The sequence below is a fragment of the Microcebus murinus genome, chromosome 17 (genome assembly GCF_040939455.1).
Source record: "Microcebus murinus isolate Inina chromosome 17, M.murinus_Inina_mat1.0, whole genome shotgun sequence".
In the NCBI taxonomy this organism is placed as follows: domain Eukaryota; kingdom Metazoa; phylum Chordata; class Mammalia; order Primates; family Cheirogaleidae; genus Microcebus; species Microcebus murinus.
This window is the reverse complement of record NC_134120.1, coordinates 57,931,693-57,949,050: the sequence shown is the minus strand read 5'-3', so window position 1 is coordinate 57,949,050 and position 17,358 is coordinate 57,931,693. Positions and strand designations below refer to the sequence as shown.

Genomic DNA, 17,358 nt, shown 5'->3' with positions numbered 1-17,358 from the left:
AATAGTACAAGCTCTATGGAGAACAGTATAAGGATTTCTCAAAGAGCTAAAAGTAGACCTACTGTTCAATCCAGCAATCCTACTCTTGGGTATCAACCCAAAGGAAAATTAATCATTTTATCAAAAAGACACCTGCACTCAAATGTTTATTGCAGCACAATTCACAATTGCGAGATATGGAATCAACCTAAATGCCCATCGATTCATGAGTGGAGGAGCCCTCTGGAGCGATGTGGTGGTTCTCTGGAGGCTGAGTGTCCTCTGTAGTTTCCAAGGAGGTCAAGCTCTGTTACTCTGAATCTCAGTAGTCAGATCTGCTCGTGTCTAGGCCTTTCTCCAGGACCAACCCTGGATGGTGTGGAGAGCAGCACATACACCTGTCACCGATCCGCCATTCTGGCTCCAAGGCTGCGTCTCTCCACTGGACCAGTGAGAGGGATGCCACTGTTTTGCTCCTGGGCCTGTTTTCAGCTGCTATTTGAATCCTTCTTCTGCACTGGACTGCTCCCTGGCTGCAGCCCTTACTCTCCACAGTCACTGGGGCCTTGGACAAGTTGTTACTGACTATTTTCACGGAGATACATTGCAGAAAGCTGCCAAGGCAGGCCTTTTGGCATTTTTGGCTTTAACTTTTGTCGGGCTTTGTAATTTCAACCATCACAATGTGGAAATTTACAAAGCTCTTGCTGTGCTGTGTAAGCTCTGACCTTTTTGAGTTAATACCTTGCGAGCTGACTGTGTGCCTCTTGGCCTCTGCTTTGTCATGCCATTCAAGTCATAATAAGGAGGAAATAGCAGATAAGTCCACTAGTGGGCAAACCTCCTCTCATAATCACATGGTTATTTGCAAAATTTAATCTTTGAAGAAAAGGTTTAAGAGGTACTATGTCCAAGAAATTGTGAGACTGAGTTCCATATTCTGGTGGGTTTGTGGAGTTGTCTCTAAACTTCTCACAAGACTCCCAGTGTAATTAAATATGATATATGAGCTTTTGCCTTTTAATTCATCAATCTCTTAAAGAGAATTGAGCTTTACTACTGTCAATACATGATCAAACTTCTATATTTGCTCTGGGAATAATGGACAAAGGAATAAACTGTTAATTCATGAATAAAGACTTTGCAGAAAATTAGATAGTGTTTGATTTTTGAAAACTTCCCTCTCTGTTCAATTGATACCAGCTATTGATGGTTACACGTCCTAGGGAAACTTTAAAATTAGGAAATACTGATATCTCACATTACAAATTTCTAAATTCTAGGAAAAAGAGCTTGGAGAGCTTTTGAATATAGGGAAGTTCCATTTAATGACTAGGTACCCCTTGTATATGTATCAAACTATTACAAATTTTAAACTGAGACTTAATCCTCAAATGTGTTTTACTTGTTCTAAAATAATCTGTCCACAAATATAAAACTATAAGTAATAAATTGTTATTTTCCCACTATGGAAATCTAATATGAAAATGTATTCTATGAAAAGAAATTTTTTTAAAAACATTGCATAATAGAAATATATTCTACTCTTTTATGTAAAAAAAATACATGAGTCGATAAAGAAAATGTGTATATATATTCCATGGAGTACACTACCCAGCCATAAAAAAGAATGAAATAATATCAATTTGTAGCAACTTAGATGGAACAATAAAACAACTAGGAATAGAGGAAATTACTTCAAAATAATAAAAGCTATAATGCAACACCCACATTGAACATCATTCTCAGTAGAGGAAGACTGAAACCTTTTCCTCTAAGGACAGGAATAAAGCAAAAATGCCCACTCTTGTCACTTCTATTCAACATATTATTGGAAGTTTTAGCTGGAGCAAGAAAAAGAAATAATACCATCCAAATTGGAAAGGAAGAAGTAAAATTATCTGTGTTCACAGATGATATGGTCTTATATACAGAAAACCCTAAAAATTTCACACAAAAAAAGTTTGAACTAATAAATTCACCAAGGCTGGGCGCAATGGCTCCAGCCTGTAATCATAGCACTCTGGGAGGCCAAGATGGGTGGATTGCTTGAGGTCAGGAGTTTGAAACCAGCCTGAGCAAGAGCGAGACCCTGTCTCTACTATAAATAGAAAGAAATTAATTGGCCAACTAAAAATATATAGAGAAACATTTAGCTGGGCATGGTGGTGCATGCCTGTAGTCCCAGCTACTTGGGAGGCTAAGGCAGAAGGAGTGCTTGAGCCCAGGAGTTTGAGGTTGCTGTGAGCTAGGCTGATGCCATGGCACTCTAGCCCAGGCAAGAGAGTGAGACTCTGTCTCAAAAAAAAAAAAAAAAAATTCACCAAATTAACAGAATACAAAATCAACACATAACAATCAATAAGGTGGGTATATATACATAATGAGTGAGATGTACACCATCTGGGGGATGGTCATGCTGGAGACTCAGGCTTGTGGGGCGGGGGAAAGGGCATTTATTGAAACCTTAAAATCTGTACCCCTATAATATGCCGAAATAAAAAAAAATTAAAAAAAACAATAACATTTATATACAATAACAATAAACAATATATAAAAAGAAATGAAGAAAAAAATTCTATAGCATCAAAAAGAATAAAATACTTACAAATAGCTTAATCAAGCCGGGCATAGTGACACACACCTATAGTCCCAGCTACTTGCGAGGCTGAAGCAGGAGGGTCGTTTGAGCCCAGGAGATGGAGGCTGCAGTGAGCTACAATGATGCCACTGCACTCTTGCTTGGGCAACAGAGCGAGACCATGTCTCAAAACAATTTGAAAAAAAAGTAAACAAAAGAGAATAAATAATTTAAATAAGGAGGTGAAGGACTTGTACAATGAAAACTATTTAATACAAAGTATTAATGAAGGAAATTTTAAATGTTAAATACATTGAAATACATCCCATGTTTATGGACTGGAATACTTAATATTGTTAAGATGTCAATAGTACCCTAAACAATCTACAGATTCAATGCAATCTTTATCAAAATCCCAATGATATTTTTTGTAGAAATGGAAAAATCCATCCTAAAATTCATATGGATTGTCAAGGGACCCCAACATAGCTAAAACTCTGAAAAGGAACATAGCTGGAGGATTCACGCTTCCTGATTTCACAATTGCCTATAAAGCTACAGTAATCAAAGCAGAACTTGTGTAACCACAGACATGTAGACTAGTGGAACAGAATAGAAGCCCAAAGATCACATATATGATCATGTTATTTTCCGGTAGAGATGATTCAATGTGGGGGAAAAGCAATCTTTTCAACAAATGACACTTGGAAAACTGGATACCCATAAGCAAAAGAATGAAGTTTGGGCCTTACTTCACATCATCTACATTAATTATTTCAAAATGTATCAAAGACCTAAACCTAACAGCTAAAATTATAAACTTTATTATTTATTTTTCCTTGAGACAGGGTCTGGCCCTGTTGCCCAGGCTGGAGTACAGAGGTGTGGTCATAGCTCACTGCAGCCTTGAACTCCTGGGCTTAAGTTATCCTCAGCCTTCTGAGTAGCTGGGATTACAAGTGTAAGCCACTGCATCTGGCTAATTAAAAAAAAAAAAAATGTAGAGATAGGGTCTTACTATGTTGCCCAGGCTGGTCTCAAACTCTTGGCCTCAAGCAATCCCCCCACCTCTCCCTCCAAAAGTGCTTGGATTACAGGTGTAAGCCACTGTGCCTGGTCTAAAATTATAAAATTTTAGAAGATAACATAGGGCAAAACCCTCATGACATTGGATTTGGCAATGATTTGTTGGATATGACATCAAAAGCGAAGGCAACAAAAGAAAAAATAGACAAATTGTATCAAAAGACACTACCTTTCTCTGCATATCAAGATGTAGTAAAAAAAAGACACTATCAATAGAGTAGAAAGGCAATGAATAAAATGTGAGATAATATTTGCAAATCTCATGTATGATAAGGGATTAATATCCAGGATATACAAAGAACTCCTAAAACTCTACAGCAAAACCAACAACCCAATTTTAAAATGGGCAAAGAATTTGAATAGACATTTCTCCAAAGAAGACTTACAAATGATCAATGAGCACATTAAAAGTTGCTAAACTCGGGGCCAGGCGTGGTGGCTCACACCTATAATCTTAGCACTCTGGGAGGCTGAGGCCGGCGGATCGTTCAAGGTCAGGAGTATGAAACCAGCCTGAACAAGAGTGAGACCTCATCTCTATTAAAAATAGAGAGAAATTAATTGACCAATTAAAAATATATAGAAAATATTAGCTGGGCATAGTGGTGCATGCTTGTAGCCCAGCTACTCAGGAGGCTGAGGCAGAAGGATCACTTGAGCCTAGGAGTTTGAGGTTGCAGTGAGCTAGGCTGATGCCACGGCACTCTAGCCTGGGTAACAGAGTGAGACTCTGTCTCAAAAAAAAAAAAATGTTGCTCAACTGCACTAATCATTAGGGAAATGCAAATTCACACTACAATGAGACAGTCAGTCCCTCATATCCAGTAGAATGGCTGTTACTAAAAAAATTTTTAAATGTCTGGTGCAGTGGTACACATCTGTAGTCCCTGTTACTCAGGAAGTTGAGGCAAGAGGGATCCCTTGAGCCCAGAAGTCCAAGAGTTAGAGGCTATAGTGTACTATGATCATGCCTGTGAATAGCTACTGCACTCTAGCCTGAGCAGCACAGTGAGACTCTGTCTCTGAAATAAATAAATAAATACATAAATAAATAAAATACAATAAAATAAAATAAAATATAATTTTATTTTTATAAAGTAAAGTAAAATAAAATAAATAAGTAAATACATAACCAGAACAAAACACCAGAAAATAGCAAGTGTTGGTGAGGATGTGGAGAAATTGGAATGCTTGCACATTGTTGGTGGGAATGTAAAATATTATAAGCACTGTGGAAAACAGTATGGCAATTGCTCAAAAAAATTAAATATAGAATTACCATATGATCTAGCAATTCCACCTCTGGGTATATACCCCAAAGAATTGAAAGCAGAGTCTCAAAGGGATAGTTGTATACCAGTGTTTATTTATAGCAGCATTGTTCACAATAACCAAATGCGGATGCAGCCCAAGTGTCAATCAATGGATGAGTAGTTAACCAAAATGGGATTTGTACATACAATGGAATATTATTCAGGAAGGAAATTCTGACATGTACTTAAAAAGGAAAGAAATTCTGACATGTGCTACAGCATAGATGAAACTTGAGGATATCAAATTAAATGAAAAAAGCCTATCATGAAAATACAAATACTATACGATTCCACTTATATGAAGTATCTAGTCAAAAATGACAGAGACAGAAAGTAGAATGGTAGTTGCCAAGGCCTGGGAGGAGGCGGAAATGAGGAGTTATTATTTAATGGTATTTAGTGGGTAAGAGTTTGCCAAGATGAAGAGAGCTCTGGACACGCTGGTGGTAGTGACTGAATAACAATGTAAATGTACTTTAACACCACTGCATTGTACACTTAAAAGGGGGGAAAATGGAGGCCAAGGCGGGCAGATTGCTCGAGGTTAGGAGTTTGAAACTAGCCTGAGAGGCTGTCTCTACTAAAAATAGAAAGAAATTAATTGACCAACTAAAAATATATATACAAAATATTAGCTGGGCATGGTGGGGCTTGCCTGTGGTCCCAGCTACTTGGGAGGCTGAGGCAGGAGGATCACATGATCCCAGGAGCTTGAGGTTGCTGTGAGCTAGGCTGACGCCACGGCACTCACTCTAGCCTGGACAACAAAGCGAGACTCTGTCTCAGAAAAAAAAGGAGGGGGGAGTGCGGGGGGGGGGGGGGCGGAGGGGGGCCCCGGAAATGGGCCAGGTGTGGCGGCTCATGCCTGTAATCCTAGCACTCTGGGAGGCCGAGGCGGGTGGATCATTCAAGGTCAGGAGTTTGAGACCAGCCTGAGCAAGAGCAAGACCCCGTCTCTACTAAAAATAGAAAAAATTAATTGGCCAACTAAAAATACATAGAAAAAATTAGCCAGGCATGATGGGTAGTCCCAGCTACTTGGGAGGCTGAGGCAGCAGCAGGATTGCTTGAGCCCAGGAGTGTGAGGTTGCTGTGAGCTAGGCTGACGCCACGGCACTCTAGGCCAGGTAATGGTGTGAGACTCTGACTCAGAAAAAGGGGGGGGGGTTTGGGGGAATGGTAAATTTCATGTTGTGTATATTTTACCACAAAAAAAAAAAAAACAGGAAAAAAAGTAAAAGAGAAATATGACTTTCTCAGACAAACAAAATTGGAGGAGATCCGTTGCCAGTACACCTGCTCTGCAAGAGATATAAGAAGGAAAATAACCTAAGTCAGAAACTCAGACCCATATAAATAAGAGCATTGGAGAAGGAAAAAATGAAGTTAAAATAAAAATCAAAGGGAATAATGTTTTCCTTCCCTCTCTCTCTGTCTAGAAAACGTAGCTGGATGAGTTGTAATTGTTTCTGATGATTTATAGGCATTCTTATAAATAAGAAATCACTTTGTACACATTATGGGTATGCATATACATATTCCTAGATCATTGTTGCTTAAATTATAATTTTTATTTAATTCCAGTGAAGTAAAAGATGTTAATTTTAATCCATAAAACTATAATTACCTAAAATTATTTTTGTCCCTTTTATACATACTCTTAATTATTAGAAAAAAAATTGTGCTCTTGATTTAACAGAGATTTGAAGTCAGGAGAATTGATATGCCATAGAAAGTTTTGGATTGGCCTCTTTATGTCAGGGAAAATCTTTACTTTTGTGTTGAGAAAATATAATTGAGGAACTAATGAGATGTTTTTCGTAAGATCATTATTTTATTGCATAGCCCAATATTGCTATATAAAAGACAGAAACAGGAGTTTGCAGGGTTTTGCCCTGAAGGAATTTGTGAACTCATTAGTTCACTTATCAAGGGCTGCCTGACCTTGGTAGAGTTCTCAAAGCTCCAGTAGGGATGTTTTCCAAGAGGCTTCCTGGTTATCTCAGAATCTATGAGGTCTTCCTGTTCCTGAAAGATAAGACAGGTAAATATCTGGCTCACAAGATGGGAGCTGGAGACAATGAGTGCCCTAGGCAAGAGACATCCACCTGTGGTTATGAACAATTCGATTTGTAGAGATGGGCTTCCTGCTCTCTCCTGACTGTCTGCCTTAAGTCCACAACAACTAGATAAAAGAAATATAGAGCCACTAGACCTCTTTGTTATTCCTCTGTTAATGGATAACTATCTCTTAGAACTTAGAAGTTAGTCCATGAATGACTTTGTGCCGCTTTGTTCACCTAGATAGATTAGAGTTTGTTAGAAGCCCTTTGAAAGGACTTTTGACCCTAACTCACTACCTATTACTATGTAAACCTGTTACCCATAGCAACCAAAATTATCTGATATGTAAATCTGTTACCCTGGCAACTGGTAATTGATATCTGTGATTATAAAAACCTATGTGAATCTAACCCTAAGGCTGGACCACTTACAGAGATGTGGTCCAGACTCCTGAGTACCCCTGCTTTATCTTAATTTCTTTATATAAAACTATAAACTATACCTCGATCTCTGTGTATTCTCTTATTATCTATATTTCTTATCAATTTTCTTATCCTCTGTGGTGACGACTATCTAAGGGACTTGGCTTCTCTGGGAGAAGTAGCTGATCTCCTCATGGCCCTGCTACCCTGAAGTTTTGTGCTCTGAATCTTTGCAAAACTGTTGTTCAACTTCATCTAATTTGAAAGATAACTCTCCCTTCTTTGTTGGTATGCTGATTTTTCCCACAATTTTACATGGTTTTAGAGATCTAAGTCATGGTCTTTTTAAAAAGCTACAAAAAATATATTAAATTGAGAAAAGACAGAAGATACCAGATCAGTCATTCATTCTTCTTTCTACTACCATTTTTCCCTGAAAATAAGACCTACCCATAAAATAAGCCCTAGCAGGATTTCTAAGCATTTGCGCAATATAAGCCCTACCCCGAAAATAAGACCTACTGATGGGTGTGGCTATGCAGTGTATCTGCACAACCCATGCATTTCATTGCGGAGTGGTAAAGAAAATGAGCAGCCCTTCTCATCTGCCCCATAAGAGCTCTATTGCTCGACATGAGAGATTGGGGCCAATGGTTCTAAAGAAAATAGAGTCACAAGAAATTTAGGATGGAATTTGGAGAGTTATGATGATGTTCCAGAAGAAGATGACTTAACTACATTGAATAAATGTAGATTGTTGTACCGTACTTAAAAAAAAAATAACACATCCCCTGAAAATAAGCCCTAGGGTGTCTTCTTGAGCAAAAATAAATATAAGACCCTGTCTTATTTTCAGGGAAACACAGTATCACACTGCACTGAGGAACATGCCTTGGGAGGGAACCGAACATCTTCTTGTGTCCCCTGTATCCCCAGGCAGGACTGGCTGTTGGGTGGCTGCTCCTCCAAGGTCTAACGCTGACTGTCTCAGCAGACGCAGAGGAATGCTGCCCCCGCCCTGGTCATGGCCACGAAGTACAACACCAAAAGGGTAGGATATTAGAGTCATGTAATGAGACTGGGCTTCAGAATGCACAAACAGGAGAGATGCAGGATAATGAAGAAAGGAACTACCTTGAGATGTTAAGGAACAGCCTCAGTGCTGGGAGGCCACGGCGCACGGATCGTTAGAGCTCAGGAGCAGCCTGAGCAAGAGCGAGACCCTGTTTTTACTAAAAAAATAGAAAGAAATTAGCTGGACAACTAAAAATATATGGAAAAAAATTAGCCGGGCATGGTGGCACATGCCTGTAGTCCCAGCTACTGGGGAGGCTGAGGGAGGAGGTCGCTTGAGCCCAGGAGTTTGAGGTTGTGAGCTAGGCTGACAGCACGGCACTCTAGCCTGGGCAACAGAGTGAGACTCTATCTAAAGAAAGAAGAAAAGAGGCCGGGCGTGGTGGCTCACACCTGTAATCCTAGCACTTTGGGAGGCCGAGGCGGGCGGATTGCTCAAGGTCAGGAGTTTGAAACCAGCCTGAGCGAGACCCCGTCTCTACCAAAAATAGAAAGAAATTAATTGACCAACTAAAAATATATACAAAATATTAGCCAGGCATGGAGGTGCATGCCTGTAGTCCCAGCTACTCGGGAGGCTGAGTCAGTAGGATCACTGAGCCCAGGAGATTGAGGTTGCTGGGAGCCAGGGTGATGCCGTGGCACTCACTCTAGCCTGGGCAACAAAGTGAGACGCTGTCTCAAAAAAAAAAAAAGGAAAGAAAAAAGAAAGAAAGAAAGAAAAGAAAGAAAGAAAGAAAGAAAGAAAGAAAGAAAGAAAGAAAGAAAGAAAGAAAGAAAGAAAGAAAGAAAGAAAGAAAGAAAAGAAAGAAAGAAAGAAGAAAGAAAGAAAGAAAGAAAGAAAGAAAGAAAGAAAGAAAGAAAGAAAGAAAGAAAGAAAGAAAGAAAGAAAGAAAGAAAGAAAGAAGAAAAGAGAGAGGAAGGGAGGGAGGGAGGGAGGAAGGAAGGAAGGAAGGGGCTCAGTGTCTCTAATTCTGAAGCAAGATATCAGAATAGCGGATTTCTATTATTTAAACATTTCATTAGTTTTCCTTTAAAATCCCTATTTCTGTCACCACAGTCTATGTCTGGCATAAAGTGATTTCTCTGAAATGACAGTTTTCTGTGAAATGATATTTTACCATGGCAAGAGTTGCTGTAGTTCTCCCTTTCTCCCATTATAGTCGCAATAAATAATCTGCTCTAAACATCTATAGTTTCAAATTTCTGGAAAATGAAAAAAAAGAGCCCATAAGCTTTCTTAAAGGAGCAATGTGAATTGAAGTTGCAGCAAATGTCACGTTGCAGCTTTGCTCACATTGCAACACGCCGGCAGTGTGCACGAGATGTGTTCTCTTTTGCCCGTGTTTAGGGTCCTTTCATATCGCTCCTGTGCGTTAACTCAGTCAGAATTTCCCAGAATATAAAGGAGTTGGGATGAACTATGAATTGAGCTTTAAATTAGGAATGCAATTTATCATGGCAGGAAAAGTTCAGGACCCAGAATCACTCATGATGGCAAAATATTTTTGCGAGGCAGAGTTTTTTTGTTTTGTTTTGTGAGACAGGGTCTCACTCTGTCACCCAGACTGGACTGCAGTGCCACAATTATAGTTCACTGCAGCCTTACATTCCTGGGTTCAAGTGATCCTCTTCCTCCAGTCTCCGGGGTAGCTGGGACTACAGGAATACACCACCACACCTGGCTGATTTTCAGAAATTTTTTGTAGAGATAAGAGTCTTGTTATGTTGCCTAGGCTGGTCTCAACTCTTGGCCTCAAGTAATCCTTCTGCCTTGGCTTCCTAAAGTGCTAGGATTACAGGCGTGAGCCACTGCACCTGGCCCTGGGTAAAGTTTTTAATTATAAAAGTAACACATGCTGTTGCAAAAATTTCAAATAATTTTGTGCAAAAACACAAAATAAGGTACTGAAGTCCCCACCAACTTCCATCCCAGTGCCCAGGGTAACATTTGGAGTTATTCTTACCAGCTGTTTGCATGTGTGTGCCATTTATTGATCACACCACACTCACTGTTAGTAAACTCTGTTTTTCATTCACAAAATATCAAGGACAACTTCCGTGTCATTTTTAATGTGTCTTTTGAAGAATAATTTGATTCTGCAGATTTTATTTTTAAAGTAATACATGCTCATGGTAAAACAACAAAAATGACGTCAGCAGCATGAAAAGCTGTCCCCCAACTCTGCTCCCACGCCGCCAGTCCCTGCCCAGAAGCACGTGCTATTGGGGTTTTTTCTTTCTGGGGAATCCCTCTGGAGATACTCTCTGGTATTTCAATATTAACTGAAGCTCCCCCGAATCCTTCTGCAGGTTACACGGTGACCATCTCCCCCTTTGGTTGGACATAGCTAATGCTTCGGACTGTTGTGATAGGAACAGAACAGAAGGCACTTAATACTGGCCTTAGGTCTAGGTTCGGAAACACATAGCACCATCATGAGAGTGAAAGTTTTTGCTAGTAAGAGTTGGGATTTTTTTTTAATTGAGTAATAACATACAGATGGTGAAGTGTGGAAATCTTAAATTTACAGTTTAATTTTACATATGTGAACTTCCATGTAATTCTTACCCAGATTAAGAAATGGAACATTTCTAGACAGCAAGAAAGCAGATAGGCTTTTGAGAAAGGAACAGGGTTTTGAGTTCCAATAGGCTAAGAATACAATTAAAGCATAAAGTGTATACATTAAAATGCCTTCCAAAGAGATAAAATATTATAGTAGGAGAAAAAAGTTTTCTCTCACCCTGTACCCTGCTTCCTGCTAAGGCCAAGTATGGGGTTGGTTGGTATTGTGGACTGATTTGTTTTTCCCCAAAGTCATGTGCTGCAGCCCTCACCCCAATGTGATAATATTTGGGGACAGAGCCTTTAACCACTTCAGTACCAGGGTCGACTGTAGCAGGCAGCCACCGATGAGCGCGCACAGCGACTGCAGCCGTCAGCCATAATGTGACTTCTCTCATTTTTCATTTGTCAAAATAAAATTGTGAACATTTAAAACTAACGTAATGAAAACATATATGTACATGTTACCTGTTCTGTTTTACGCTGCCTGTGAAGTAGAACAAGCGTTCAGGGTTTGGAGGTTTCCTCACCACACGAGCAGACGGCCGCGCCGTCCATGGCAGCGCACGCCGAGCGCCCGTGGTGCGGCTGCGCGCCAGGCGTCGCGGCCGGGGGCGCCGCACCCAGGTGGTTAATGTACGTTGAAAAAAAAAAAACATAAATGCCAATGACAAGGATCTGCTTATGAAAGTTAATGATGAGCAGCAGCAGAAAAAATAAATGACCCAGCCAGCAAGCCAGCAGCCATCTTTATTGAAAGAAGAGGAGAGACGCCAGCGACTCCCGAGCACCCTCGGAGAGGCCGCGCGGGCGCAGCAGGGAGCCCGGCAGCGAGCCCGGAGAGGAGCTGTCGCCGGAAGCCGGATTTGTGGGCGCTTCGATAATGGACTTCTAGCCTCTGGAACTATGAGAAAATAAATGTCTGTTCTTTAATGCGCCCAGTCTGTGGTGTTTTGTGATGGCAGCTTTAGCAGACTGATACAGTAGGGAGGGACAAAAGAAACCCCAAACAGATTTTGGGGTGCAACAGACTGAATGCTTATGTCCCCGCAAAATTGCTGAAGTCTAATCCCGCATGTGAGGGTATTAGGAAGTGGGGCCTCTGGGAGCAGAGCAGGTCAGGAGGGCTCTGCCCTCACGGGATGAGTGACCTTATTATAAAAGAGACCCCAGAGAACCAGAAAGCGCCTAGCACGTGGAGCACGCCGCAAGAAGGCGCCGTGTCTGGGCGGGAAACGGGCCTCACCAGACACCGGAGCCGGCGGTGCCGGATCGCAGACTGCAGCCCAGAACCGCAGCCGCGGACAGCCGCAGTGCCGGCGCCGCCAGACAGCAGCCCGGGCAGGCGAACGAGGTGCGAGGGCAGAAGACGCCCGCACTCTCTCTCCAGGCCCGGTGGCGGCTGCAGTCCTCCCAGAGACAGCTCACGCCTGTAATCCCAGCACTCTGGGAGACTGAGGCGGGAGCATCACTTGAGTTTAAGAGTTCTAGACCAGCCTGAGCAAGAGCCAGACCCCGGCTCTTCCAAAAATAGAAAAATTAGCTGGGCACACCTGTAGTCCCAGCTACTTGGGAAGTTGAGGCAGGAGGATGGCTGGAGCCCAGGAGTTGGAGGTTTCAGTGAGCTAGGCCGACACCACAGCACTCTAACTCTAACCTGGGCAACATAGTGAGGCTCTGTTGAAAGAAAAGAAAAAGAAAAGAGAAAGAAAAGAAAGGGAAGGGAGGGAGTCCATATAAGGAGTCTGACAGCTTCTACAACTGCCCCAATAGGAACCCTTGTCTCCTGCAGCAAGAGGGCTGAGATTTCTGAACACCACAACTGAAGTCCAACCCTGTGTGGCTGATGACAATCTAAATAGATCCCCAGCCTCCCAGCTCTCCTTTTCTGACATCAGGCACTGCTTAGGAAGGAGGGGACCCAGACAATTGGAATGGGGACATAGGGGCGGGTTCCAATGTGGCAGGGAGACTTGAAGCTCTGAAATTCTGCTGAGACTTTGTTGCCAATGGAAGCAGCCTTTCTGACTCCTGCCCAAGGGAGTTTCTGTCCCGTGCCTTGGGAGAGACTGCTGCTTTTCAGAACCAAGCCTGGCTGCCGCTCCTGGTTGGTATGTTAGGGACCGACCTTCCACAGCCCCACCGGACAGAAAAGCAGAGACATCGAGGATGCAATCACACAAGAGGAGGTTTATTTTCTGGCTAGCCAGGGTCCGAGCCCTCGAGCCCCAACGCAGTGGTCGCTCTCCTTGGGCAAGGACCCCGACCTGAATTGCGGGGTGCTTTTTATCCCCCCCCAAAGGGCCCTAGCAAGGCACAAACTAATTACGCGCTGGCCATGAGCTGACCTTTGAAGTGATTAATTTTCTTTGAATTCTGCGCGATCCCTGCGCATCCCACCTCCCTTTTGCCTTCCTTCACAACCCAAGAGATAACTGGAGGTAAGAGTATAAACAGATGTGTGCTGTTCGCTAATTGCCTCACCCTACTTCACACGAAGGGGGGGAAATTCCTTTCTTGTTGTGCCACTGAGAGGCTGCCGAAGGGCCATCGAGGCGCCCCCACAGGTAGACCTCAAACTAGACTCAGGTCCCAGCAGGTCCCCGAGGGTGAGAGACAGTGTCAAGCGTGCGGAGGTGCACTGCACACCAAAAGAATTGCATGATTTTGCCAATTTATGTTGATAGAAGCCTTGGCAGTATGTGTGGAAATGGATCTTAAGGGTATGAGGTCAAGGCATGCAAGGTGGTCTCAGGCTGTCTTCGTTGACACGGCCCATCGTGCGGCCTCCAGGCCCAGCGTGTCGGTGTGGGACTGGGAGAGGGTCTCAGTGAGCTCCAAGCATTTCTGAAACATGGACCCAAGGGGCCATGGCAGATGAAACGTGACTGCCAGGGCTTCCTTGGTGTGCTGTGGAGGAAGACAGTATGCAAGGCTTTGGGAGACGGGAATGTTAGTGTGGGCTTACCATGTAAGACCCACTCACCATCACACTGTCCCCAGGAGGGTCCAGAAGACATGCTCGTCACCAAGGCTCTGGGAAACAGATGTGTGAGGGCAGCCAACACCCTTGCGGAGTGCCACGGTGGCAGGAATTGTAGTGGGTCGCTCTGTTTGACTGGCACCCCTAAGCTCCCTGGGAATGGTGGGGCCCAGGGTACAGCGGCCAGGCAATGGCATTTCATCACCAGACACGAGGGGGTGGTTCCTGCAGTAGCCAGAACGCTCCGACTCAGCGGGCCCTGCGGTGCTGGCTGCGGGGTCAGGATGTCCCTAGGACTGAAGAAGAGGGACAGCCCACTGAAGTCTCATCTGATCTGCATAAGCAGAAACATTTTATAGCCAGTAGACGGAAATCCAACCTGAATTGCCAAACTCATTGATCACGTCCCGATGTGCCCCACCTCGCACACCCAGAGCCCCTTCTAGAAAGGGAGCCAGGTCCCTGGGGAAGGGCCTGTGACACTGCAAACATTCGTCCTGTTAGTTTCCACCTCAGCCTACCCCGAGGGACACAGCCATCTAGTGCAACTGCGCTGCGGAAGGGAGAAAATCGGACCTTAGAAGACGAGACGCCGGCTCTGAACCGGACACCGCTCACACCGCCGAGGCCCACATCAGGTGACCAGTGGGGTTGGGGCGCATGCTTGCCTCATGGGGCCAGCAGGTCCCAAAGCCACCCTGTGGCCACCGCCACAGTTAGGAGTGCGTAGACGCACGCAGCAACCCGCAGAACCCCACAGTTGAGCCCTGGTCAGAGGGCAGTTATGGCAGGAAAGGCCAGTGGAAGCCACCAGAACTGCCTCTGCCGACAAAAATATTAGCCCCCAAAGCAATATCACGTTCCTGGACAGACTGCAGAAATAAGTGTTATCGAATGTAGAAATGTCATGACTCTTGAATATTCCTGTAGCTAAAATGTAATGAGCTTCTTTTTTTGGGTAAGGACAGTTCATATTGATCTTCCTGTTTATCTTCACCTTCTCCTTGTCACTGCTGTAAGGCAAGGGCGTGTTGCTCTCTGCTGTCGCGTGTGGGCTTTGGTGTCCCTGTGACCTGTCCCACACTGGGCTGTCCGCTACCACCCCAGCACTGCCCCTTGCTGAGCCTGGAACATTCCCTAGGATCTTCTTCCCTGCATGGTTTCAGGTGCGAACGACAGAAACACCAACATGAGGTGGGTGTGGCAGTGAAGCTGAGGCCGTGACTCCCCAGGGCAGCTGTGGTCCGATGTGCGGACACAGAAGAGACCTGGGCAGCTTTCTGGCAAACTCTGGAGAGTCACTCGCTTCACTGCCGCAGACGGAAATGCCGAGGCTAGCAAGTGCACAGCAACCCAGAAAAGGTCTGAGATTTATCTGCTTAGATGCGGCAGGCTGGGCGCCTCCCTGGTAACTTCTGGCGCAATCATGCAAGCCTCAGCCTTTGGCCAATGGGACATTAAAGGAAACCAAAATACAGGGTGGTTAGTATAATATACCAAGGCCCCAGGCTCTAGCTTTGCGGACAGACCTCCTATACAGAGAATAGTGATAGGAAAATCAAGTTTGAGATCATCCACATTCCCATTCTTCGTTCTATGGCTTAAAGTTATTAACGTTGGACTCTAATATAACAGATTTTGGATACATACAGATATTCATTACCTTGGTATTTTATCATCTAAACTTCTTCAAAGCCAATTAAGAATATCAGAAACACAAGTAAATTAATATTAAGAATTATTCAGATGCTTTAGTAACTTTATCTAAAAAAATCGGTGGAATAATTTCTTTTGATTCATATAATTTTCTTAAGATTGTGTGGGTTCTGCAATAATCAGTTCATGAAGGATGCCTGCACGTCTGGATTACAATGCACATCAGTGCAATATTTGGTCTGCCTTATGTCTTTTTACCACCCCTACTCTAGGCCAATACTGCCTAGAGTAGAGACATTGTTTATTAGAGAAAGTGCAGGACAGTCGTGGAAATTCAGCGCACGAACCCAAGTCCTTACGCGGCCAGCATGCGCTCTGCCCGTGCTTCCAGTTCTGCATTCGGTGATCACTGTTCAAGTACCGCAGAGGTGAGATGCAAAGACGCGTTCTCTTGTGCTACTTGTTACACGGGACTCAGAAAGATCCTGAGTGATCTCCCCTATATCCAAGCACATCTCCCAGGCGTTCAGCTTCCTGCTTGGGTCTCAGCAGAAAAGGGCTGTGGATTTGTTTTTACTGTTTATAGCAGGTTGTGTGTGGGTAGCTCAACTCCCTTTTTTTTCTTTTTTTGAGACAGAGTCTTGCTCTGTTGCCCAGGCTAGAGTGCCGTGGTGTCAGCCTGGCTCACAGCAACCTCAACCTCCTGAGCTCAAGCAATCCTCCTGCCTCAGCCTCCCCAGTAGCTGGGACTACAGGCATACATCACCGTGCTCGGCTAATTTTTTCTATATATTTTTAGCTGTCCAATTAACTTCTTTCTATTTTTGGTAGAGACAGGGTCTCGCTCTTGCTCAGGCTGGTCTAAACTCCTGAGCTCAAGTGATCCACCCACCTCGGTCTCCCACAGTGCTAGGATTACAGACGTGAGGCACCGCGCCCAGCCTTCAACTCCATTTTAACAGAGCAGCAGTATGCCTGCTGAAATATTTAATCTTCCAGATTTCCTTGCAACTAAGTGCATGGATGTGGCCAAATTCTGGCAGATGAGATGGAAGTGGAATGCCAACTTCAGGAACACCTGCTTAGTGCAGTCCCATGGCCTGTTTGCGGGATGGGGGATGAACACAGAACAAAGAGACACAAAAAGAAAGACACAGACACACAAAGATGGTTATAAGACTGCCGTGCCAAATGCACCAGTTGTTTTATTTTTATGCCCTAAAAAAAAAATCAAAGTTACTTCCTTGTACGTGACCACCCAGGCATTGCAGCAATGGCCGTACATTCCAGAACACGTAGCCTAAGGACACAGATGTCCCCTGACTCAAGGTTTCCAGGCAGTTGCTTGAGGCGCCAGGCATAGATCACAGGCTGAGATAAGAAAAGGTTAAGCAAGGCAGCCACAAGGGGCACTTTCTGTCCCCAGTTCCTCCTGGCTATGCCGGGCCTGCCCCCCCCCCCCAGCTGTGTCTGCTTTAGGTCGTTCCTCCTTGAGGAATTTTACCAGTCATTGACTAAGCAGCCATTTTACAGGGCAAAGCAGCAATAATAGGAACAATGTGCTTATTCTGTGGCCTCCAGGCCTCCACTTATGGTGGGGCTGGGCAGCTCTTGCCTCAATGCAGAAACTC

The 17,358-nt window shown here is 43.8% G+C and overlaps 1 pseudogene; it reads left to right on the top strand.

The window, feature by feature from the left end:
- Nucleotides 1-205: 205 nt before the first annotated feature.
- On the top strand, nucleotides 206-706 carry LOC105860896 (succinate dehydrogenase [ubiquinone] cytochrome b small subunit, mitochondrial-like; annotated as a pseudogene).
- The last annotated feature ends 16,652 nt before the right edge of the window (nucleotides 707-17,358 follow it).